This window comes from Manis javanica, chromosome 2 (genome assembly GCF_040802235.1).
Source record: "Manis javanica isolate MJ-LG chromosome 2, MJ_LKY, whole genome shotgun sequence".
Taxonomy (NCBI): Eukaryota; Metazoa; Chordata; class Mammalia; order Pholidota; family Manidae; genus Manis; species Manis javanica.
In genome coordinates this window covers 140,076,348-140,101,308 of record NC_133157.1, presented here as the reverse complement: position 1 = coordinate 140,101,308, position 24,961 = coordinate 140,076,348, and the positions used below count along the sequence as shown (strand labels likewise).

At 38.4% G+C, this 24,961-nt stretch overlaps 1 long non-coding RNA gene across 2 annotated transcripts; it reads left to right on the top strand.

The window, feature by feature from the left end:
- The first annotated feature begins 12,271 nt into the window (after positions 1–12,271).
- Positions 12,272–16,972, top strand: LOC140845245 (uncharacterized). 2 transcript variants are annotated; one of them, XR_012124038.1, is made up of 3 exons: positions 12,272–13,392; positions 14,636–14,773; positions 16,803–16,972. It is a non-coding gene; the product is annotated as an uncharacterized lncRNA (long non-coding RNA). The 2 variants fall into 2 exon arrangements; XR_012124041.1 differs by having other exon boundaries at positions 12,275–13,392; positions 14,636–14,763.
- The last annotated feature ends 7,989 nt before the right edge of the window (positions 16,973–24,961 follow it).

Genomic DNA, 24,961 nt, shown 5'->3' with positions numbered 1-24,961 from the left:
ACCAAGTTCCCCCCACATACCCATTCACAGTCACTGTCCGTCGACATATTATGATGCTGTAAAATCACTACTTGTCTTCTCTGTGTTGCACAGCCCTCCTCACGCCCCCCCACCCCCACACTATACGTGTTAATAGTAATGCCCCCTTTCTTTTTTCCCACCCTTATCCCTCCCTTCCCACCCGTCCTCCCCAGTCCCTTTCCCTTTGGTAACTGTTAGTCCATTCTTGGGTTCTGTGCTTCTGCCGCTGTTTTGTTCCTTCAGTTTTCTTTTGTTCTTAGACTCCACATATGAGTGAAATCATTTGCTACTTGTCTTTCTCTGCCTGGCTTATTTCACTCAGCATAATATCCTCTAGCTCCATCCATGTTGTTGCCAATGGTAGGATCTGTTTTTTTCTTATAGCTGAGTAATATTCCATTGTGTATATGTACCACATCTTCTTTATCCATTCATCTACTGATGGACATTGAGGTTGCTTCCATATCTTGGGTATTGTAAATAGTGCAGCGATGAACATAGGGGTGTATCTGTCTTTTTCAAACTGGGGTGCTGCATTCTTAGGGTAAATACCTAAAAGTAGAATTCCTGGGTCAAATGGTATGTCTATTTTGAGCATTTTGAGGATCCTCCATAGTGCTTTCCACAATGGTTGAACTAATTTACATTCCAACCAGTAGTGTAGGAGGGTTTCCCTTTCTCCACAACCTCGCCAACATTTGTTGTTGTTTGTCTTTTGGATGGTAGCCATCCTTACTGGTGTGAGATGATATCTCATTGTGGTTTTAATTTGCATTTCTCTGATGACAAGCGATGTGGAGCATCTTTTCATGTGTCTGTTGGCCATCTGAATTTCTTCTTTAGAGAACTGTTCAGCTCCTCTGCCCAGTTTTTAATCATATTATTTGCTTTTTCTTTGTTGAGGTGTGTGAGCTCTTTATATATTTTGGATGTCAACCCTTTATCAGATCTGTCATTTATGAATATCATAATGCTTTTAAGAACTAAAATTTATTTAAATCCAAGTATGTGAACTGCAGTAGATCTGTTGTGTATACCATTATTTCATTTAATGTAATTCAGTGGATTGTCTGATGCTGTACTATTTTATGCACCAATAAGAAACTTTTTAAATGCTGCCAATTAGTTATCAGGCGTTATGAATTATAGTTGCATTCGAATGTGAGATGTTAAAATGTGAGGGAATGAGAATCTTAAAATGATTCAAACACAGTGCTCTAATTAAAACATTTTTGTAAAGTAGGCACAATTATATCATTTTACTAAATTGGATTCCCTTTATAAACGAGTAGTAATAGTAATAATTATAACAATAGTGTAATAATTGCTGACCTGCTGTTTGTGCTAGGAACTGTTCTAAAGCATTTAGCATAGATTCTTATTTAAATATAACAGTAGTATCCCATGAGATAACTTATTTTTATCCCCATTATGTTGATGAGGAAATTGAGGCACCAAAAGGCCAACTGATCTCTAAGGTGTAAGATTCAAACCTAAGATGAGCTGAATCCCCAGGTCATGCTATTTCTATCAAGTAGTCTGCACTTTCATTAATGTGGTGAGTAATAAGGCTGATAAATATTGTACCTTCTCCAGAAAAAGTAGATTTGTTTTGAAGACTTAGCTCTTTAATGTTCACAATTACATGAATAATTGTATGTTTTGAGAAGAGTGCATTGTTCCTAACAAGTCCACTCACTTTCCTAGGACTGCTCTGCATTTGGCCTGTGCCAACGGCCATGCAGAAGTGGTAACTGTTCTGCTACAGAGAAAATGTGAGCTTAACCTCCGTGACAACCTAGAGAGGACACCCCTGATCAAGGTATGTAGGAGCTGTCGATGCCAGCCTGAGATGGATTTGATGTAATAGCTGAGAAGATAAATCAGTTTCTCTCATTTAAATATAACTCACTGGTGAAACCTGTAGAGTGTCTACTTTGAAATCCTAGAATTTATACTGTGTTTCTTTGTGTAATACCTACAGGCCGTGCAATGCCAGCAAGAGAAATGCGCACATATTCTTTTAAACCATGGTGCCGATCCCAATGTAAGTGACATCTATGGCAACACAGCTTTACACTATGCAGCTTGTGGAGAGTGTGTAACAACAGTGGCACAGCTCCTTTCGCACAACGCAGACATTGAGGCAAACAATGAGGTATGCACCCACCACCTTTATCTACAAAAATTTGAATAACATGTTTTTAATTTCTTTAGTAGCCATTGATGTATAAAATTCTTTTACATATACATCTGTATGTGTGTGTATATGTAGACACATACATATACTGCATACTCGACATCGGGCCCTGTCACCATGGAAACACCTCCAAAGCCAAGTCAGGGAGGGCTAGAGAAAGGATGCCCATACAGAGGGCAGAACAGTCTCCTGGCCCTGCTTTCCCCGAGGAGGAGGACCTTCCCTTGACTGCCTGGGAGGGGGTGGTAGGCTCAGAGCCCACAAAGGACTGAAGGCTGAGGGGCTGTGAGGTGATGGTGGAGGCTGACTGCTCTGCAGAGCCTTAGGAAATGGGTGCTGCTGGGGATGGGTGGAAGGAGAGGTGGAGAACTGGTACCAGGCCAGAGGAGCTGGGTGAGTGCATGTGGGATGTGGAAGCGGCACACCACAGGACCTGGGCACTCTGGGACCCCAGGGCTCTGAAGATCCAGTGAGGGGTTTGGGTCACATCTTGACATCAGCAGGGCAATTCCCTTGTACTGGCAGCTGCTCTGCCAGCCGTGTACCACCTTAGGGTTTTCATATCACAAAGTAGCTCCTGCTCAGCCTCATGCAGCTCCTCACCAGCTTATAGCTGCATGTAGGGAACAGGTGATGGTGAAGCTGATCTGCCTGCTGTTTCTTCTGGACGTACGTTACCTCCCATGCGGCAGCCCCAACAGGTTAATATAGTTAGGATCAATTTTACATATTTGGAAAATCAAGCATTTCCTGACTGAAAATATTTTAAAATAACTAAGATTTCACTCAAAATAATGGCTCTTCTAAGAAAGCACTAGAGTACAGCTTTGTTACATGCATTCATGGCAGATGTTTGTGAAAACACTGAATTTGCTGAAGTACAGCTTTTCTTTCAAATATTTTTTCCGCACCCATGTTTTTTTCTAATTGGTGTCAAGCAACACAGGAAAGCCAAGTTTGATTTGGAAATAGGCTTTATCTAAAAAGAAAACAAAAGAAATGCATTTTATAATCTGAAATTGTGGCTACTCTTGACGAGTTTCTATTTTATTAAAAAAACTGACTTACGTAAAAGCGATTCCTCTTTCACTGGCTAAAGTTTCAGAGGCAAAAAGGAAAGGGAAAAGGAGAGAGAGTGCAATCAGAAATATGGAGGCCAATTTGGAATTTGGGCACATGAAGGGAAAGAACAAGACGAGGTTTTTTGTGTTTGCTTTGTCCTTCTTGCTTTTCTCTGTTTAGGCAAGATGTCTTCAGCCTTGAGGGAAAATAATTGTTTGTTTGGGAAAGAGGATGAATGGGTTGTAAACTTGCTTAGAGATCAACATTAGGAGGACTCTGAGGAACCAGACTGGCAGGGAGCAGTTGGTGATGAGGTGGGAAACGAGGGAAGATGATGTAATGAACTGATATATCCCGTTCTCTCAGAAACAGCCACGTAGACGGGAGCTAAACTCTGCCTTCAGATCTAGAACATCTTGATGGGAAGGGAGGAGTTTATGAATAACGAAATCAAGTTACATTTTGGGTTTCCTTACAAGTCCCTGTTCTGCCCCCACCGAGAAAAATTAAATTCAGTTTTGCTAAGTGACTCATCTCTTGTGCTTTCCTTTCTTTGATAAAATCCTCTAGTGATAGCAGGAATTGACCACATATGTGAGAGATGAGAATGACGTGATTGTCCAGTGCACCAGTGCTCAGCTAGGGTTGTGCTGGTTAATCGAATTGCCTGGGAAACTTTAAAAAACCAAGTCCAGTAAGGCCTGGATATGTATGTATATTTGGAAATATTTCCTTGAGGTACTGATACAGCTCTTGCTTAACAACTACTGAATGGATAAGTGTAATATATAAATTTGCAGATCTCACAAACTTAAGAAATCCCTAGAAGAGTTGGAGTTTGATAGGTTACTACTTCCTTCAGCTCTCTCCTTTCTGACAATTTTAGCCTGACTTCCATCTGGCCCTACCTCTGTGACTGAGAAGTTTAAAAAGAATATTACTGGCGATATCTGTTGGCCTAAACAAAACATGTTTTTCCTTCCGGCCATCAGTTATTCCCTAGCACTCAAAGAGTCCTTAGTAATTTGCTTCTGGATAGTCTTAATAAGTAGAGGCTGACCCTTGAAGGATTTTGCATCTTTTGGTATCATTAACGTCATTAGGCCAACAAATTGGTTATCACAAGCAGGGTTCTCCGATGGCAATAGTAGTAAGTCATGGACCTTCTTTTTAGCTGAAGCCGTGTGATAGAGTGTCTCAGTATGTCTGTTAAATTCATAGATCCCTGGCATAATTAGAATTGCAATTTTAAATATCGAAATCCATGTAGTTAGTGACAAAAGTGATGGGAATTTTTTTAATAGTTTAGGTTCAGCAGTCCTAAGAACTAGTTATCCATTTGATTAACAATCTGGGAGAATTAAATAAAAATAGATTGTAGCTTTCATAATCATTGGAAAAATTCTTTGAGGTGGTATTATGAATCATTTTTGGTTTTTATCAAATGTACAGCACGATGGTTCTATAGTACCCCTCCTCCTCCCTCCAACATCCCTGCCTAGTTTGCTCCCCCTTCGTAACCACTAGACGCTTCTCAGTGTCTGTGAGTCTAATGCTGTTTTGTTCTTTTTCTTTTTCTTCTTTTTATATTCCACAAATAAGTGAAATCATATGGTATTTGTCTTTCTGCACCTGGCTTATCTCCCTGATCATAATACCCTCAAGATGCATTCATGTTGTTGCAAGTGGCAGGATTTCCTTTTCAGAGCAAAATAATATTCCATTGTATATGTACCACATCTTTATCCAGTCATCTACTGATGGATGCTTAGGTTGCTTCCACATTTTGGCTATTGTAAACGGTGTGACAATAAACATAGGGGTGCATATGTTTTTGAAGCAGGGATTTTGTTTTCTTCAGGCAAATTTCCAGGAGTGGAATTCCTGGGTCAAACGGTATTTCTATTTTTAGTCTTTTGAGGAACCTCCATACTGCTTTCCACAGTGGTTGTACCAATTTGCAGTCCCACCAACAGTGTAGGAGTGATCCTATTTCTGGGTATTATGAATCTTAATAGCAATTTTTATTACATGTTGGGGCCCAGTGTTTTGGTAAACCATATGATACTAAAAAAAGGGAAGATTTTTGCATACACCGATTTGTTTTATACACAACCACTGGGAAATGTGAAAAATGTAAAACAAGTGAACTATAGACTAACTGTGGCCCCTGAATACATTTAATTTGCCCCAATAAATTGAGTCAATATTTAAAATGAAGGGGACTCATGTAGAAATCTGGGCTTCAGGCTTCTCTTAAAGGATCATATCTGCAACGTGGAGCCATGCCTACTCTGAGGTGTGGTGCTGTGCAGAGGGCTTCCCCTTTTTCTGTTCCCCTGTCCCCACCTGGGGTCTTTACTTCCTTGAGTCACCTACTTTGCCTCTATAAACACTGGAGGTTACAATTTGACGTTAGACTATTTTATAGTATTTTTTGATAAATATTCAAGATTTTTGAGATGGTTTGTATTAATTTACAATGTAGAGTTTACGTCATATATTAATCTCAGGAATAGGCTTGACTTAAATTAGAATTTATAAGAGGTTTATATTTACTTATTCCCTTTTTATTTGCTTATTTTTATTTATTCATTCATTTATTTATTGATACATCATTAACATACACCTACATGAACAACATTGTGGTTACTAGATTCCCCCCATTATCAAGTCCCCACCACATACCCCATTAAGGTCACTGTCCACTAGTGTAGTAAGATGTTATAGAATCACTACTTATCTGTGTTAAACTGCCTTTCCCGCGTCGTTCCACCCCCACACACATTATGTATGCTAATCATAATGCCCCTTTTTCCGCTTATCCCTCCCTTCCCACCCGTCCTCCTCAGTCCGTTTCCCTTTGGTAACTGTGACGCCATTCGTGGGTTCTGTGAGTCTGCTGCTGTTTTGTTCCTTAACTTTTGCTTTGATCTTACACTCCACAGATGAGTGAAATCATCTGACACTTGTCTTTCTCTGCCTGGCTTATTTCACTGAGCATAATACCCTCTAGCTCCATCCACGTTGTTGCAAATGGTAGGATTTGTTTTCTTCTTATGGCTGAATAGTGTTCCATTGTGTATATGTACCACATCTTCTTTATCCATTCATCTACTGAGGGACCCTTAGATTGCTTCCATTTCTTGGCTATTGTAAATAGTGCTGCCAAAAACATAGGGGTGCACCTATGTCTTTTTCAAACTGGGTTCCTGCATCCTTAGGGTAAATTCCCAGGAGTGGAATTCCTGGGTCAAATGGTATTTCTATTTTTAGTTTTCTGAGGAACCTCCATACTACTTTCCACAATGGTTGAACTAATTTACATTCCCATCAGCAGTGTAGGAGGGTTTCCTTTCCTCCACAACCTCACCATCATTTGTTGTTGTTTTGTCCTTTCAATGTTGGCCATCCTAACTGGTGTGAGGTGATATCTCACTGAGGTTTTAATTTGCATTTCTCTGATTTGTGTGATGTGGAGCATCTTTTCACATGCCAGTTGGGCATCTGAATTTCTTCTTTAGAGAAGTGTCTGTTCAGATCCTGTGCCCACATTTTAATTGGGTTATTTCCTTTTTGTTTGATGAGGTGCCTGAGCTCTTTCTGTATTTTGGAGGTCAACCCATTATTGGATCTGTCATTTATGAATATATTCTCCCATACGGAAGGATGCCTTTTTGTTAATCTGATGGTGTCCTTTGCTGTACAGAAGCTTTTTAGTTTGATATAGTCCCACTTGTTCATTTTTGCTTTTGTTTCCCTTGCCTGTGGAGATATGTTCATGAAGAAGTTGCTTATGTCTAAGAGTTTTATAGTTTCATGACTTCCATTCAGGTCTTTGATCCATTTCAAATTTACTTTTGTGTATGGAGCTACACAATAATCCTGTTTCATTCTCTTACATTTAGCTGTCCAGTTTTTCCAACATCAGCTGTTGAAGAGGCTGTCATTTCCCCATTGTATATCAATGGCTCCTCTATCATACATTAATTGACCACATATGCATGGGTTAATATCTGGACTCTCTATTCTGTTCCATTGGTCTATGGCTCTGTTCTTGTGCCAGTACCAAATTGTCTTGATTACTGTGGTTTGAGGTAGAGCTTGAGGTTGGGAAGCGCGGTCCCCCTGCTTTATTCTTCCTTCTCAGGATTGCTTTGTCTATTCGGGTTCTTTTGTGGTTCCATATCAATTTTAGAACTCTTCCAGTTCATTGAAGAATGCTGTCGGTATTTTGTTAGGGATTGTGTTAAATCTGTAGATTCAATTAGGCACGATGGCGATTTTAACAATATTAATTCTTCCTCTCCAAGAGCGTGGGATGATTTTCCATTTATAGGTATCCTCTTTAATTTCCCTTAGGAGATTCTTGTAGTTTTCAGAGTATAGGTCTTTCACTTCCTTGGTTAGGTTTATTCCTAGGTATTTTATTCTTTTTGCTGCTTTTGTGAATGGAATTGTTTTCCTTATTTCTCTTTCTGCTAGTTCATCATTACCGTATAGGAATGCAACAGATTTCTCTGTATTCATTTTGTATCCTGCAACTTTGCTGAATTCAGATATTAGTTCTAGTAGTTTTGGAATGGAGTCCTTAGGGTTCTTTACATACAATATCATGTCATCTGCAAACAGTGACAGTTTCAATTCTTCTTTACCAATCTGGATGCAGTTTCTTTCTTTGGGTTGTGTGATTGCTGTGGCTAGGACCTCCAGTACTATGTTGAATAAAAGCACGGAGAGTGGGAATCCTTGTCTTGTTCCCAATCTTAGAGGAAAAGCTTTCAGCTTCTTGCTGTTAAGTATGATGTTGGCTGTGGTTTTGTCAGATATGGCCTTTATTATATTGAGGAACTCGCCCTCCTATACCCATTTTCTTGAAAGTTTTTATCATGAATGGATGTTGAATACTGTTAAATCCTTTTTCAGCATCTACAGAAAGATCGTATGGTTTTGGTCCCTCTTTTTGTTAATTTGGTGGATGATGATGATGGATTTTCTAATGTAGTACTGTCCTTGCATTCCTGAGATGAATCCCACTTGATCATGGTGTATGATCCTCTTGATGTATCTTTGAATTCACTTTCCTAATATCTTGCTATGTATTTTTGCATCTGTGTTCATCAGGGATATTGGTCTGTAGTTTTCTCTCTTTTTTTTTTTTGTGGTGTCTTTGCCTTGTTTTGGTATTAGAGTGATGCTGGCTTCATAGAATGAGTTAGGAAGTATTCCCTCCTCTTCTATTTTTTGGAAAACTTTAAGGAGAAAATGGGTATTATGTCTTCTCTAAATGTCTGATAAAATTCAGCAATGAATCCCTCTGGTATGGGGCTTTTGTTCTGGGGTAGTATTTTGATCACCAATTCAATTTCATTGCTGGCAATTGATTTGTTTAGATTTTCTGTTTCTTCCTGGGTCAGTCTTGGCAGGTTGTATTTTTTTAGAAAGTTGTCCATTTCTTCTAGGTTATCCAGTTTGTTAGCATACAGATTTTCATAGCATTCTCTGATAATTCTTTGTATTTCTGTGGGGTCTGTAGTGATTTTTCCTTCCTCATTTCTGATTCTGTTTATTTGTGTAGATTCTCTTTTTTTCTTAATAAGTCTTGCTAGGGGTTTATCAGCTTTGTTTACTTTTCAATGAACCAGCTAGTGGTTTCATTAATTTTTTCTATTGTTTTATTCTCCTCAGTTTTATTTATTTCTTCTCTGATCTTTATTATGTCCCTCCTGTTACTGATTTTGGGACTCATTTGTTCTTTTAACAGTTTCAATAATTGTGAATTTAGACAATTCATCTTGGATTGTTCTACCTTCTTTAAATAGGCCTGAATTGCTATATACTTCCCTTTTAGAACTGCTTTCACTGCATCCCACAGAAGTAGTTGCGTTGTGGTGGTGTTTTCATTTGTCTCCATATATTGCTTGATCTCTGCTTTACTTTAGTCATTGATCCATTGATTGATTAGGAGCATGTTGTTAAACCTCCATGTATTTGTGAGCCTTTTAGTTTTCTTTGTACAGTTTGTTTCTAGTTTTATACCCTTATGATATGAAAAGTTGGTTGGCACAATTTCTATCTTTTTTAATTTACTGAGTCTCTTTTTGTGGCCTAGTATGTGGTCTATTCTGGAAAATGTTCCATGTGCACTTGAAAACAATGTGTGTCCTGCTGCTTTTGGGTGTAGAGTAGTGTAGATGTCCATTAGGTCCATCTATTCTAATGTTTTATTCATGCCTCTGTGTCCTTACTTACTTTCTGTCTGATTAATCTGTCCTTCAGAGTGAGTGGTGTGTTGAAGTCGCCTAGAATGAATGCATTGCATTCTATTTTCCCTTTTAATTCAGTTAGTATTTCTTTCACATATGTAGGTGCTTCTGTGTTCAGAGCATAGATATTTATAATGGTTATATATTGTTGTTGGATTGATCCCTTTATCATTATGTAATGTCCTTCTTTTTTCTTGTGACTTTCTTTAAAGTCTATTTTGTCTGATACTAGTACTACAACACCTGATTTTTTCTCCCTATTAGTTGCATGAACTACCTTTTTCCATCCCTTCACATTTAGTCTGTGCATGTCTTTGATTTTGAAGTGAGTCTCTTGTAGGCAGCATATAGATGGGTCTTGTTTTTTGTCCGTTCAGTGACTATGTCTTTTGATTCGTGCTTTCAGACCATTTTCTTTAAGGGTGATTATCAATAGGTATGTACTTATTGCCATTGCAGGGTTTAGATCTGTGTTTACCAAATGTTCAAGGGTAACTTTCTTACTATCTAAGACTCTAACTTAACTCACTTAGTATGCTATTACAAATACAATCTAAAGGTTCTTTTTTTTCTTTTTCCCTCCTTTTCTTCCTCCTCCATTCCTTATATATTATATATCAGATTCTGTACTTTTTGTCTATCCCTTTTTATTACCTCTGGTGACAGCTATTAAACCTTAGGAGCACTTCCATCTGTAGCAGTCCCTCCAAAATACACTGTAGAGATGGTTTCTGGGAGCTAAATTCTCTCCACTTTTCCTTACCTGGATATTCTTTGATCCCTCCTTCAAATTGAAAAGATAATCTTGCTGGATAAAGTTTTCTTGGTTTGAGGCCCTTCTTCTTCATTGCATTAAATATATCATTCCACTCATTTCTGGCATGTAAGGTTTCTGCTGAGAAATCTGATGAAATCCTGATGGGTTTTCCTTTGTATATTATCTTATTTCTGTCTGTGGCTTCTTTTACTAGTCTGTCCTTATCCTTGATCTTTGCCATTTTAATTATTATATGTTTTGGTGTTTTTGTCCTTGGGTCCCTGTGTTGGGAGATCTGTGCACCTCCATGGCCTGAGAGACTATCTCCTTCCCCAGATTGGGGAAGTTTTCAGCAATTACTTCCTAAAAGACACCTTCTATCTTTTTCTTCTGGTACCCCTATAATCAAATATTGTTCCATTTGTGTTGATCACACAGTTCTCTCAGTATTCTTCCAGTCTTTGTGCCTCAGCTTCTTTGAATTTCTCTTCCATATCCCTAATTTCTATTTCATTTATTGTCTCCACTGTATCTAATCTGCTTTTAATACCCTCCATTGTGTTCTTCAACTATTTGATCTCTGTCCTAAATTCATTCCTGAGATCTTGAATATTTTTCTATACCTCCATGAGTATGTCAATGATTTTTATTTAGAAATATCTTTCAGGAAGATTCATGAGGTCGATTTCATTTCAATCTTTCTCAAGTGTATTCATCATTTTGCTTTCAACCAAGTTCCTTTGACAGTTCATAGTTTGTCTGTGGTGCCCTGTAGTGCCCAGAAGCTCTACTCTCTGGAGCTGTTTAGCGCCTGGAGCAATGTCGGGGGTCGCAGCAGAGCTGTGTTGGTGCCTTGGTGGAGGAAAGAGCTGTTTCCTGCTTCCGGGCTGCTATGCCTGTCTCCACTGCCCAAACCGGTGGGCCAAACACACAGGTGTAAGCCTCTATGCTGTGTGTTTGTAGCTGCCGTAGGCGGAGCTTCCCTCTGGCTGGCCTGATGGCAGGGCAAGTTTTGCTGGTTTGTGATCCTGAGCCAGCTGCAGGCTAGCCAGGCGGGAGTAAGACACAGCAGGCTGTGTATCATGGTGGTGGGGGGGGGCCTTGGAGCTGTGTATGTAGCCAGGGGGATGGAGTGCCTAAAGATAGTTTAAGCTCCCAACCTGCTGGGAAGAGTGCACCCAGACAATTTTGGCTACCTGTCCATTCTCCTGAGCAGTAAGCTCTGCACAATCCTTGTCCCTTTAGCAGCCCTCTCACTTTTAGGAAGTCTCTCAGAGTGCCCACCCACATCAGCCAGATATGAATCCCTGTTTTCCACAAGCAGCTGGAATTTCCATCTCTGCAGTTATTCAGCCTGTCTTAGCTTTCCAACCGCACTAAATCAGAGCAGCGTGCAATGTAGGTTTGTGCTCCCAGAGCAGATCTCCAGGGCTAGGTGTTCAGAAGTCCCAGGCGTCCACTCACTCCCTGCTCTGTTTCTTCCTCTTCTGCTGGGCTGGGGTAGGGGAAGGGGTTGGGTCCCACCGGGTCAGGTATGTTACCATATTCTGTGAGGTCTGCTCTTTTCTCCATGTGTATGCAGTCTGGTGCAGCCTTCTTTCCTGTTGCTCTTTCAGGATTAGTTGTATTAATTATATTTTCATATTATGTGTCATTTTAGGAGTTCTCTGTCTCACCTCTTATGCTGCCATCTTTTCTATAAGTGGCTTTTTAAATGACTTTTTTTTACATGTATTATTGGTAATCCTATCCCCACTGGAATGTCTATAAACCTAATGAGGTTGATCATGGTTACAGTCAGTTAGGTTATCTGTTTAGTGTAGACAATATTATATCTTTTCCCTCAGCATTGTTCCTTAAAAATGCAAGTGATTTAGTTAACTTCCATTATGCTACAAATAATCCATGTAGATCAGTATTAGAAGTTTTATTGATAAGCCATTATATTTTTATTTGATTCATATTTTGCATGGAATACAATTTTAAGTGGCAATTAAAATGGAATCCTAAATAAAAAGATTTTTTAGTGGGCCCAGGGTTATCATTACAGTTGGGATTAAAATTTCATATTGAGCTTACTAACAGCAAAGGTAAAACAAAACTGTCTTCTTATAGGGCAAAACCCATGGACCATTTGGTTATAAGCAATCCTTTCATTCGAAGCGTGTCGCTTTTAATTCAGAGTCCATTTTCTAGTGACCCATTCGAAGCAGTAGTGCCTGACATTGACATCTTGGAACCTGACACCATTGATAGAAGAATCAAGCAATTTTGTACACATGGGAAAAACCCTCATTTTTACTGGAAAGCTGTCAGAACTATCCCTGAAACACTTAATTCCTCAAATGTTAATGTTTGCAACAAAGAAGTATTGGACAGATAGGGAGTAAGCATAGTTAAACAGATTTCCTTAGTACTAGACATATAAAGCACAGCTTTAAAATATTTCTCAAATACAGAACATGGAATTCTCACTGTGGCATAGTCATTAACTTTTGGTAAAGTACATATTCTTTGGAATAATTGTTGTAAGAAACAGTACCCTAGAGAGACTCACTTCGGTTAACTCAGTAAAAATAGTTAAAGCACTTCCTACTACATCTTAAAGCTTGGAGATACAGAGAGATTAAGAAATAGCCCCTGTCCTCAAGAAACTCTTGGTTTATATGGGAAGCAGTAAGGCAAGTACAGCACACCATGGTCAATACTGTGAAGGGAAGCAAAGACTTCCTGGAAGACTTCAGTATTTGCAGTGAGTTGTGGAGAATGCCTTTGCAGGTAGTCTGTCGAAGAGGTGTAGAGGAAGGGCATTGCCAGAGAAGGAGCAGCAGGTGAAAACTGAGGGCTGAGAAGAAAGGGGCCACTTTTTATTTTCCTTCTATATTATATGTTTAAGGGCAGAGGATCTTTCATAACTTTTTTATTCAGTTTAGAAATATATGATTTTCTAAATTGTAAATTGTTTTTGCTGATTTACAGGAAGGCTTCACACCACTTTTGCTTGCTATAAGGCAAAGAAAGTGTGAAATGACAAAGTATTTGTTAACTAAAGGAGCAAATGTACATGCTGTTGATAAGAAAAAAAGGTACAGTATTGTTTTCTTAAACCTTATATTTCTCTAGCGTCGTGATAAACACATCAGAAGATTAAGTGTAGGATTAATTGATAATTACGTAGTGGAAAATATCAACACATCATTAGTAGAAAAGCAATGATTCTGACTAGGCAACAGTCTGTACAGCAGGGTTCTTTTACAATATTAGCTGATGACATTTGCAATCTGACTTTTTTGCTCATGATTTTTAGATTAGCTAAAGAGTGGGTTTCATATTTGTTTTTATAAAATACAGGCTTTTTAAGGACACAATTTTGGACTTCTTAATGCTTTTATAGTATTTTTTTTACCTCTAATTTACATACATTTTTTCCTAAAAGATGCTTCTTGAGCTTAAAAAGGAATTGATTTTTGTCTTTTGGAAGTGTCTTTGCTTTAAGTTGCTTTCTTTAAAGAATAATGATGTTACTACATTATTCCTAAGTGAATGTTAATGACTATTACCAGATACTATGGGCTCATGAGTTTTTATCCTTTTTCACTTCTAATATATTTTGATGTTTTTATTTTTCATTGGTATGGTAGAAGGAAGAAAGATAGCTTTAGTTGAACAAACTTTCCATTTACTGAAGACGAGTCATAGGTGGGTGATAAAGAGAAAGGAGGTGGGCTTTAGGTTCTCACAAGACTGAGTGTGATACCTCACTTTCCTGCTTGTTAGGCGTGTGACCTTGGGAACATTACTTATCAGCACCAATATGTTTGATATAAAATAGGATTATAATATATCCTTCAAGAATGGTTGTGTATAAGATTATAGATACATCATTTAGTTTAGTGCCTAGCACATACTTAGCATCCTAACTGCAACTATGAGTACTACCATTATTACTAATATTGTTATAAGCCTGCAAATAGCTTTAATGTATCAGACTTCAGTCTTTTTCAAGTATAATATACTGGACTAAGGAAGAAATGGGGGATTCTTCATTTAAATCTTCACCTATTTCAGAAAAGTGACCTCACTATAGTTTCTTGTCCACCAGAGGACTTGAAAGTAGCAACTTCTACTACATAACAGCCAAGTGGGACAAAAGGCTTCCTTTTTGTCCATTCCTTTTAGTCTTGGAGGTAATTTACAAAGATGAACCCTTGACCATGAGAATGGTCAGTTCTACACAGACAGGCAAGATTTTAACTTGGTAAAGTGTATCAAGTTAGCTATTTAAGTAACAAAGTTCCTAAGGGTGAAGTTATTTCTCTGTCATTTTAGAACAACACTCATGCTTGCTATAGATAATGGATCAACAGTTATAGCCAGGCTGCTTCTTCAGCAAGATATTGATGTCTTTTCGGAAGATACCCTTGGATGGACTGCAGAAAATTATGCTTATAAGAGAGGTTTGAATACGTAAGTATTTACATTAAAATGCTAGCTACCACTGAACTAATGTTTAAAATAACTGTTACTCAATATGTAACAGGTGATTTCATAGTTTGGTTCAGTCAGTTTTGGACTGGCACTACACATAGGGCACATCATCAGCCAGAAACCCTGCAAAAAGCTAGACTGGTAGCAATGGTGCCCAGTTCTTTATCACAGGACTTTTTTTAAGATATAACATTATCCATTTAATTCGATGTATATCAGCTATGCATGAGGCACAAATAATGTCACATCTCCGAATTTTCTACTGTTACCTGGACATGTTCACAATAGCAGAAAATCCTGCTTTTTTCCCTGGGTACTACCCCTATACTCTCCCCCCTGAATTTTCCAAGAACCCAAGGGTTTCCCTAAGACCAAAGAGACAGTGCTCTTTCATAAGTCCCTTGGAGGGGGCGGGAAAGGACACTCTATGTTCTGTTGTTTCCACTGCTTGTACTGCTGCAGCATTGCTACTGAAATGGCCCTATAGGCAGTCCTGATTGACCTTTGCTCCCAGGATGTCCTTGCCTTTCTAGATTCCTGTCTTCATGGTGATCCACACTAGACTGGAAAAGCCACACCTTTTCTCAGTTCACATACATATGCTTGTACGTTCAGCCACTATTCCAGAGCATGAGCTCCCTGTTCTGGCAGCTGGGCCTGCTAGCTTCAGCAACACACTTTTCTGCACACCCTCAAAAGCCTTATGGAGAGCCTGCACCCTAGCCTGAGACCCTCACAATGACTCACCCTTTGAGGATATTGTCTGTCCTGTTTGCCGATATTAGGTGGGACCATTAGCTGCAGATATTAGCAGAGAGGTTCAGATAAGGCTGCAGGAAGAGATTAGACTTGCCTTCTCGTAGGATGTTCTGTACCCACAGGGTAGCAGGTTTCTTAGGTTATGGAACACCCCATATTGCCCTGACCTAAATAGTGGGACCAATTTGCCTGAGATTCCATAATTAAGGTTCACCCCTTAAGTGGTCTGTTTTCCATAATGATGAAAATTTCCAAAGTGCCTTGAGTGGAGTTCAGGTTTCAAAATACTTTCAGATTCTGCCTCACAAGAAAGCCAGCCACTCAACAGGAATCTCTGAATCTCAAGTAGGTTACTTGGCATTAGGAGAGCTAAGCCCCATCCATGTCCACATGTACAAGAGTAGGGGTAAGTCTTTCAAGTCAACTGGAGATGACATGGAGATGAAACATCATTCAGATAAAGACCTGCTAGTTCAAAGTTTGAGTAGATGGAGAGGAAAAAGTAGCAGTCGGCGCCAGGTTTTGACTTCTATTGTTTTGTGCCGTCGATGTGATTAGCTACAATGATAGGGGACAATGCTGTCATCCAACTTAATGAGGTAGTATATTTATAAGTTACTTATCACCTAAATTACCACAAAGAAAGGACAGTTAACCGAAAATAATTACGTCTTCTGAACACGGCAGCCAACTTGTTAGAACATGTGAAAACCCACTGGGTTTTATTTGGTATTCCAAAATAGTTTCAAGTTGAAGAGCAAATCATTCCATTCCTTGAGTGTTCCTGTGAGCATTTTGGGGGTATAGTAGCTTATGAAACCCTTGCAACAACTTTGTAAAATGAGGCGGCAAGATCCCTACTTTCTAGAGCAAGATCCCTAATTTCTAGAGCAAGACTTTGAATTGAAGAGAAGCAGCTTGTCCAATAACAAAAAGCTGTTGGTTATAGAGCTAGGCCTTCTGAGTTCAAGACACATCCATCCATTATGACACGCTAAGTCTGACTCATTTACTGAGCTATAGTGCCCTCAGTTCATGACTGGTCCACCTTACTATCTTACCGCTTGTCATATTTAATTATTTGCTTGATAAAAAGTTTGTAACACTTAGAAATTTGGAGTATATGGGCTAATTAAGGCTTTGTATTAGCTGTTATTATCCAAAATATTCTTAGGAATGTTATTTGATAAATGTTTTTCAAATCAGTACTAAAGTAGTAATATTATTTGTAACCTTTCTTTACACATAGCATTTGCCAACTAATTGATATGTACAAAGTGGACAAGGGAATTAAAAATTCTTCTCAAAATAATCGAAACTCTTCTCCAGGTAAGAGTTGAGATACTGAATTGCCCTTGGTGGTCTACCATAGATAAAGTAAGAATAAGGGAGTTTTGATAATGAAAGACCAATGAAGAAAAACGGTGTATAAGTTGCATGTATATTTTTTCTTTCTTAATTTCTTTCTTAATAGTTCAATATTCAGAATTATTTTTAAAGCTAATGTAAGTAACTTAAAATTTGAGATGGTGTTTATTTCAATAGTCTGAAAAGGAATTCATTTAGTCATGACCCCTAAAATCACATATATCTTTGTGTACATAAAAGATTTTTAAGTTAAATGTTGTATCTTTCCTCTATAATCACATTATAACAAATTGAATTTGTCATAATAAAGTAGAAAATAAGGTAAAATATGATAAATAAAAATAGAATATTTTTATAACAGTGAATTACATTTAGTACATGAATGTTTCTTATTACATACTGATTTATCTCACTAATAAAAATAACTGTCTTTAAAACTGGGAACACAGCAATACCTTCCTGGAAGAACCATACATAAATGGCAGACACTCAGAACTTCACTGGTGTGCAGCAGTACTGCTGAGACAGGCTCTTAAAGACTCCTGCTGGAAGTACAGGAGTCAGAAAAGCCATGCCTCGTTGAGAAACACAGCTTATTTTACATACTGTTACACTAACATGGCCTGTTACCAGCTTCATACCTCATTAAGTCAAACCTGAATGAGAGAGGCCAGGTGCTGTCACATCTGCTAAGTGGGGCCATAATAGTTTGAAAGCAGTCGTAGACAAGACATAAGTGAATAATAAGCATGACTACTCCCAGACGACTGTTTCGAAGCCAGATGGCAGACTGGATTTGGCCTGTGGGCCACAGCTTGATGACCCTTCATATAGAGGACACAGTGAAGGAAAACACAGAAGGTGACACAGCCAAAGGAAGTTTTTGTTTCTTTGGACTCATATCAGCCCATCTTGAGGTGTTCACCCAATGGTACTGAAATGAACACAGTCCGGGTGCTCAATTTATTCAACTTCCAATGTTGGCCATTTGTGACAGAGAGAGAGAGAGAGGGAGAGAGGTCTTTGACTATTAAAAATGCGAAAAGTAATTATACCCTGATAAATATTGGTAGACTTTTAAAACAGTAATTCTGAAATGTTGTGGTCTTAGGATTCCTCTGTATTATTAAAAATTGCTGAGAATTCCTAGGAAGTTTTAGTTAAATGGGTTGTATCTATTGATAGTCATGACATTAGAAGTTAAAACTGAAACATTCTAAATACAAATGTACATGATCATACATCGCATTAACTATTAGAGCTCTGATGTTATCACATACCATATCTCTGGAACATTACACTGTATGCTTGTAAAGAGAATGAGAATGGAAATGGCAAGTAACATTGAGCTTTATAGCAAAAATACTTGGACCTCTTGGACCCCATGAGCAGATGGATCTTGGGACTCCAGGGACTCCCAGGTGATGTTTCACAACCACCACTTTAAGCCAGGCGGGGCTCATGGATGAAACTTTTAGCAGTCCTTGTGATGGAAGGGCTTCAAAGTTTCCATCCAAATTTCGGGGTTTTTTTTGCTCACTTGCTTAAAATTTAGAGTTTAAATCTGATGATTTTGTCTTAAAGAAAATAATTTTGTTATATATTCATTTCCTAACTCATGGCACTCTATACTCTGGAGTCAACTTGCCCTCTTTTAACTTGGAAACAGGCCACTCAAGGCTGTCTTTTCTCACATAACTGACTGTGCTTATTCCAGGTTTAACAAGTGAATTCTGAAGATCCTGGTGCATACTGTAATTAAAGTGATGCCACTCACTGACAACTTTTATGAAACCTATGTCTTTACAGCACCCAATAACCAGTATGCACGCTTAAACGTAAAATAAGTGGTTACCCATAAATTTCATTAATAATAAAATTCATACCTTGAAGAATCTTAATTCCTCATTAAGCTCTACAGAATATAGAATAGGTAATAGAGATTGATGAGCAAGTCAAAGTAAGTGATAGTAGAAAATATAAAAGTAGAAAAAATGAGGGACCGTGGTTAATTAGGCTTCCCTACGTGGATAGCAGTACAGGGCATGTAAAATGGGAATTAGGAGAAAGAGTAATTTCTTCTAGGCTAGTATTGAGAATATACCTAAGAGTGTATAGCAGGATTGTGTTTAGAGTTTAGAGACTGTTCGGGAAACTAGGTAGATAGCCAAAGACCAAACTTAGTCTCCTAGTTTTATTTTTTATAGCCCTGAATTCACAAGTATTAGTTACAGCTACATTAAGTGTAACTAAAAGAGCACCTTCCAAAGCCAAAAATTAAAACACTCCTTGTATTTTCTATGACTTTATGTAATTTAGAGTTGGCTCGACCAGGAGTAATGGAAAATATTGGGATTGACTACACAGTGCCGCCTCTGATATGTACACAGTCTATCAACTTGTCTTACACTTTTTTTCTTATCATTAATCTACAATTACATGAAGAACATTATGTTTACTAGGCGCCCCCCTTCACCAAGACACCCCTCCCCATACCCCATTACAGTCAGTCCACCAGCATAGTAAGATGCTATAGAATCACTACTTGTCTTCACTGTGTTGCACAGCCGTCCGCATGCCCGCCCTACATTATACATGCTAATCGTAAGGCCCCCTTTCTTTATCCCCACACTTATCCCTCCCTTCCCACACATCCTTCCTAATCCCTTTCCCTTTGGTAACTGTTAGTCCATTCTTGGGTTCTGTGATTCTGCTGCTGTTTTGTTCCTTCAGTTTTTCTTTGTTCTTATACTCCACATATGAGTGAAATCATTTGATACTTGTCTTTCTCCACCTGGCTTATTTCACTGGGAATAATATGCTCTAGTTCCATCCATGTTATTCTAAATGGTAGGAGTTGTTTTCTTCTTATGGCTGAATAATATTCCATTGTGTACCACGTCTTCCTTATCCATTCATCTACTGATGGACAGTTAGGTTGTTTCCATTTCTTGGCTATTCTAAATAGTGCTGCGATAAACACAGGGGTGCATCTGTCTTTTTCAAACTGGTCTACTGCATTCTTAGGGTAAATTCCTAGAAGTGGAATTCCTGGGTCAAGTGGTATGTCTATTTTGAGCTTTTTGAGGAACCTCCATACTGCTTTCCACAATGGTTGTACTAATTTACATTTCCACCAGCAGTGTAGGAGGGTTCATCTTTCTCCACAACCTTGCCAACATTTGTTGTTGTTTGTCTTTTGGATGGTGACGATCCTTACTGGTGTGAGGTGATATCTCATTGTGGTTTTAATTCGCATTTCTCTGATGACTAGCGATGTGGAGCATCTTTTCATGTTTCTGTTGGCCATCTGAATTTCTTTGGAGAACTGTCTATTCAGCTCCTCTGACCATTTGTTAATTGAATTATTTGCCTTTTGTTTGTTGAGGTGCATGAGCTCTTTATGTATTTTGGATGTCAACCCTTTATCGGAACTGTCATTTATGAATATATTTTCCCATACTGTAGGGTACCTTTTTGTTCTATTGATGGTGTCCTTTGCTGTACAGAAGCTTTTCAGCTTGATATAGTCCCACTTATTCATTTTTACTTTTGTTTCCCTTCCCTGGGGAGATATGTCCATGAAGATGTTGCTCATGTTTACGTCCAAGAGATTTTTGCCAATGTTTTTTCTAGGAGTTTTATGATTTCATGACTTACATTCAGGTCTTTGATCCATTTCTAATTTACTTGTGTGTATGGGGTTAGACAGTGACCAGTTTCATTCTCTTACATCTAGTTGTCCAGTTTTGCCAGCACCATCTTTTGAAGAGAATGCCATTTCCCCATTGTATGTCCATGGCTCCTTTATCATATATTAATTGACCATATAAGTTTGGGTTAATGTCTGGAGTCTCTATTCTGTTCCACTGGTCTGTGGCTCTGTTCTTGTGCCAGTACCAAATTATGTTGATTACTGTGGCTTTGTAGTAGAGCTTGAAGTTGGGGAGTGAGATGCCCCCCCAATTCATTCTTCCTTCTCAGGATTCCTTTGGCTATTCGGGGTCTTTGGGTATTCCATATGAATTTTTGAACTATTTGGTCCAGTTCGTTGAAGTATGCTTTTGGTAATTTGATAGGGATTGCATCAAATCTGTATATTGCTTTGTGCAGGATGGCCATTTTGATGATATTAATTCTTCCTAGCCAAGAGCATGGGATGAGTTTCAATTTGTTAGTGTCCCCTTTAATTTCTCTTAAGAGTGTCTTGTAGTTTTCAAGGTATAGGTCTTTCACTTACTTGGTTAGGTTTATTCCTAGGTATTTTATTTTTTTTGATGCAATTGTAAATGGAAATGTTTTCCTGATTTCTCTTTCTATTAGTTCATTGTTACTGTATAGGAAAGCTACAGATTTCTGTGTGTTAATTTTGCAGTGGAGTCATTAGGGTTTTTTATGTACAGTATCATGTTATCTGCAAATAGTGACAGCTTAAGTTCTTCTTTACCAATTTGGATTGGTTGTATTTCGTTGTTTTGTCTAATTGCCGTGGCTGGAACCTCCACTGCTATGTTGAATAACAGTGGGGAGAGTGGGCATCCCTTTCTTGTTCCCGATCTCAGAGGAAAAGCTTTCAGCTTCTCGCTGTTCAGTATGATGTTGGCTGTGGGCTTATCATATATGGCCTTTATTGTGTTGAGGTACTTGCCCTCTATACCCATTTTGCTGAGAGTTTTTATCATAAATGGATGTCGAATTATGTCGAATGCTTTTACAGTACCTATGGAGATGATCGTGTGGTTTTTGTCTTTCTTTTTATTTATGTGGTGGATAATGTTGATGGATTTTCAGATGTTGTACCATCCTTGCATCTCTGGGATGAATCCCACTTAGTCATGGTGTATGATCCTTTTGATGTATTTTTCAATTCGGTTTGCAAATATTTTGTTGAGTATTTTTGCATCTGTGCTCATCAGGGATATTGGTCTGTAATTTTTTTTTTTTTTGGTGGGGTCTTTGGCTTCATAGAATGAGTTTGGAAGTATTCACTCCTCTTCTATTTTCTGGAAAACTTTAAGGAGAATGGGTATTATGTCTTCTCTGTATGTCTGATAAAATTCTGAGGTAAATCCATCTGGGCTGGGGGTTTTGTTCCTGGGTAGTTTTTTGATTAACACTTCAATTAAATTGCTGGTAATTGGTTTGTTTAGATTTGGTGTTTCTTCCTTGGTCACTCTTGGAAGGTTGTGTATCTCTAGGAAATTGTCCATTTCTCCTAGGTTTTCCAGCTTATTAGCGCATACATTTTCATAGTATGCTCTAATAATTCTTTGTATTTCTGTGGGCTCCGTCGTGAGTTTTCCTTTCTCGTTTCTGATTCTGTTGATGTGTGTTGATTCTCTTTTTCTCTTAATAAGTCTGGCTAGAGGTGTATCTATTTTGTTTATTTTCTCAAAGAACCAGCTCTTGGTTTCATTGACTTTTGCTATTGTTTTATTCTTCTCAATTTTATTTATTTCTTCTCTGATCTTTAGTATGTCCCTCCTTCTGCTAACTTTAAGTCTCATCTCTTCCTCTTTTTCCAATTTTGATAATTGTGTCCTTAGACTATTCATTTGGGATTGTTCTTCCTTCTTTAAATATGCCTAGGTTGCTATATAATTTCCTCTTAAAACTGCTTTCCCACAGAAGTTGGGGCTTTGTGTTGTTGTCAATTCTTCCCATATATTTCTTGATCTGTATTTTGATTTGGTCATTGATCCACTGATTATTTAGGAGCTTGTTGTTTAGCCTCCATGTGTTTATGAGCTGTTTTGCTTTCTTTGTACAATTTATTTCTAGTTTTATACCTTTGGGTCTGAGTAATTGGTTGGTAGAATTTCAATCATTTTTAATTTACTGAGGCTCTTTTTGTGGCCTAGTATATGGTCTATTTTGGAGAATGTTCCATGTGCACTTGAGAAGAATGTGTATCCTGTCCTTTTTGGGTGTTGAGTTCTATAGATGTCTATTCAGTCCATCTTTTCTAGTGTGTTGTTCAATGCCTCTGTGTCCATACTTAATTTCTCTCTGGTAGATCTGTCCTTGGGACTCAGTGGTGTGTTGAAGTCTCTTAAAATAAATGCATTGCATTCTATTTCCTCCTTTAATTCTATATTTGTTTCGCATATGTTGGTGCTCCTGTATTGGTTGCATATATATTTATAATGGTTATGTCCTCTTGTTGGAATGACCCATTTATCATTATATAATGTCCTTCTTTATCTCTTGTGACTTTCCGTGTTTTGAAGTCTATTTTTTCTGATACTAGTACTGCAACACCTACTTTTTTCTCTGTGTTGTTTGCATGAAATATCTTTTTCCATCCCTTGAGTTTTAGTCTGTGCATGTGTTTGGGTTTGAGGTGAGTCTCTTGTAAGCAACATGTAGATGGGTCTTGCTTTTTTATCCATTCTATTACTCTGTGTCTTTTGATTGGTGCATTCATTCCATTTGCATGTATGGTGATTATTGAAAGATATGTACTTACTGCTATTGCAGGCTTTAGGTTCGTGGTTACCAAGGGTTCATGGTTACGTTCTTTACTATCTTACTGTCTAACTTCACTCACTTATTGAGCTATTATAAACACAGTCTAATGATTCTTTATTTCTCTCCCTTCTTATTCCTCCTCCTCCATTCTTTGTACGTTAGGTGGTTTATTTGTGTGCTCTTTTTTGTTTCATTTGACTGCTTTTGGGGGTAGTTGATTTCATTTTTTGCCTTTAGTTAATATTTGATAGTTCTGCTTTCTTAGCTCTGATTTTATTTTCTCTGGTGACATCTGTTTAGCCTTAGGAGTGCTTCCTTCTAGAGCAGTCCCTCTAAAATACCCTTTAGAGGTGGTTTGTGTGAGGCAAATTCCCTAAACTTTTGCTTGTTTGGGAATTTTTTAATCCCACCTTCATATTTAAATGAAAATCTTGCTGGATACAGTACCCTTGGTTCAAAGCCCTTCTGTCTCATTGCATTAAATATGTTGTGCCATTCTCTTCTGGACTGTAAGGTTTCTGTTGAGAAGTCTGATGTTAACCTAATGGTTTTTCCTTTGTAGGTGACCTTTTTCCTCTCTCTAGCTGCTTTTAAAACTCTGTCCTTGTCCTTCATCTTTGCCATTTTATTTATTATGTGTCTTGCTGTTGTCCTCCTTGGGTGCCTTCTGTTGGAAGTTCTGGGTACTTCTGTGCTCTGAATGATTATTTCCTCCCCCAGTTTGGGTAAGTTATCAGCAATTATTTCTTCAAATACACTTTCTATCCATTTTTCTCTCTTCTTCTGGTATCCGAATAATGTGGATATTGTTCCTTTTGGATTGGTTACACAGCTCTCTTAATATTGTTTCATTCCTGGAGATCATTTTATCTCTCTCTGCATCAGCTTCTATGCATTCCTGTTCTCTGGTTTGTATTCCATCAATGGCCTCTTGCATCTTTTCCATTCTGCTAATAAATCCTTCCAGAGATTGTTTCATTTGTGTTATCTCCTTCCAGACATCATCCCTTAGCTCCTGCATGTTTCTCTGCAGCTCCATTAGCACGGTTATAAACTTTATTTTGAATTCTTTTTCAGAGAGATTAGTTAGGTCTATCTCCCCAGATTCCTTCACAGGGGAGGATGTCTGGGTTGGACTTACCTGTGTCAAATTCTTCTGCCTTTTCATGGCGATAGAGGTAGTTGTGGGGAACTGGCACATGTGGTGGCTGCGAGAACATCCCTTCTTGCTGGTAGGTGGCCTTTGTCTCCTGGGAGAATGGCAACCACTAGTGGCTTGTGCTGGACAACTGTGCGAAGACGGGGTTAGTTAATTAGGCTTACCTACGTGAATGGCAGTACAGGGCATTTAAGCGGTGAGGGAGCAGTGTGTCTCAGTGGGGAGGGGAGGACGTGGGAGTGCTTCTCTGATAAACACGTTGCATAAGTTAGCCATATTTGTATCACTACTTACAGACTAACACATGGAAATCTTGTTTTCCAATTTCTCAGGTTCGGTCTCGCCTGGTATCACTGTCAGTGATGTGTCCAATCAGACACCTGGAGATCTGAAAACTGAAGGTAAGTGTG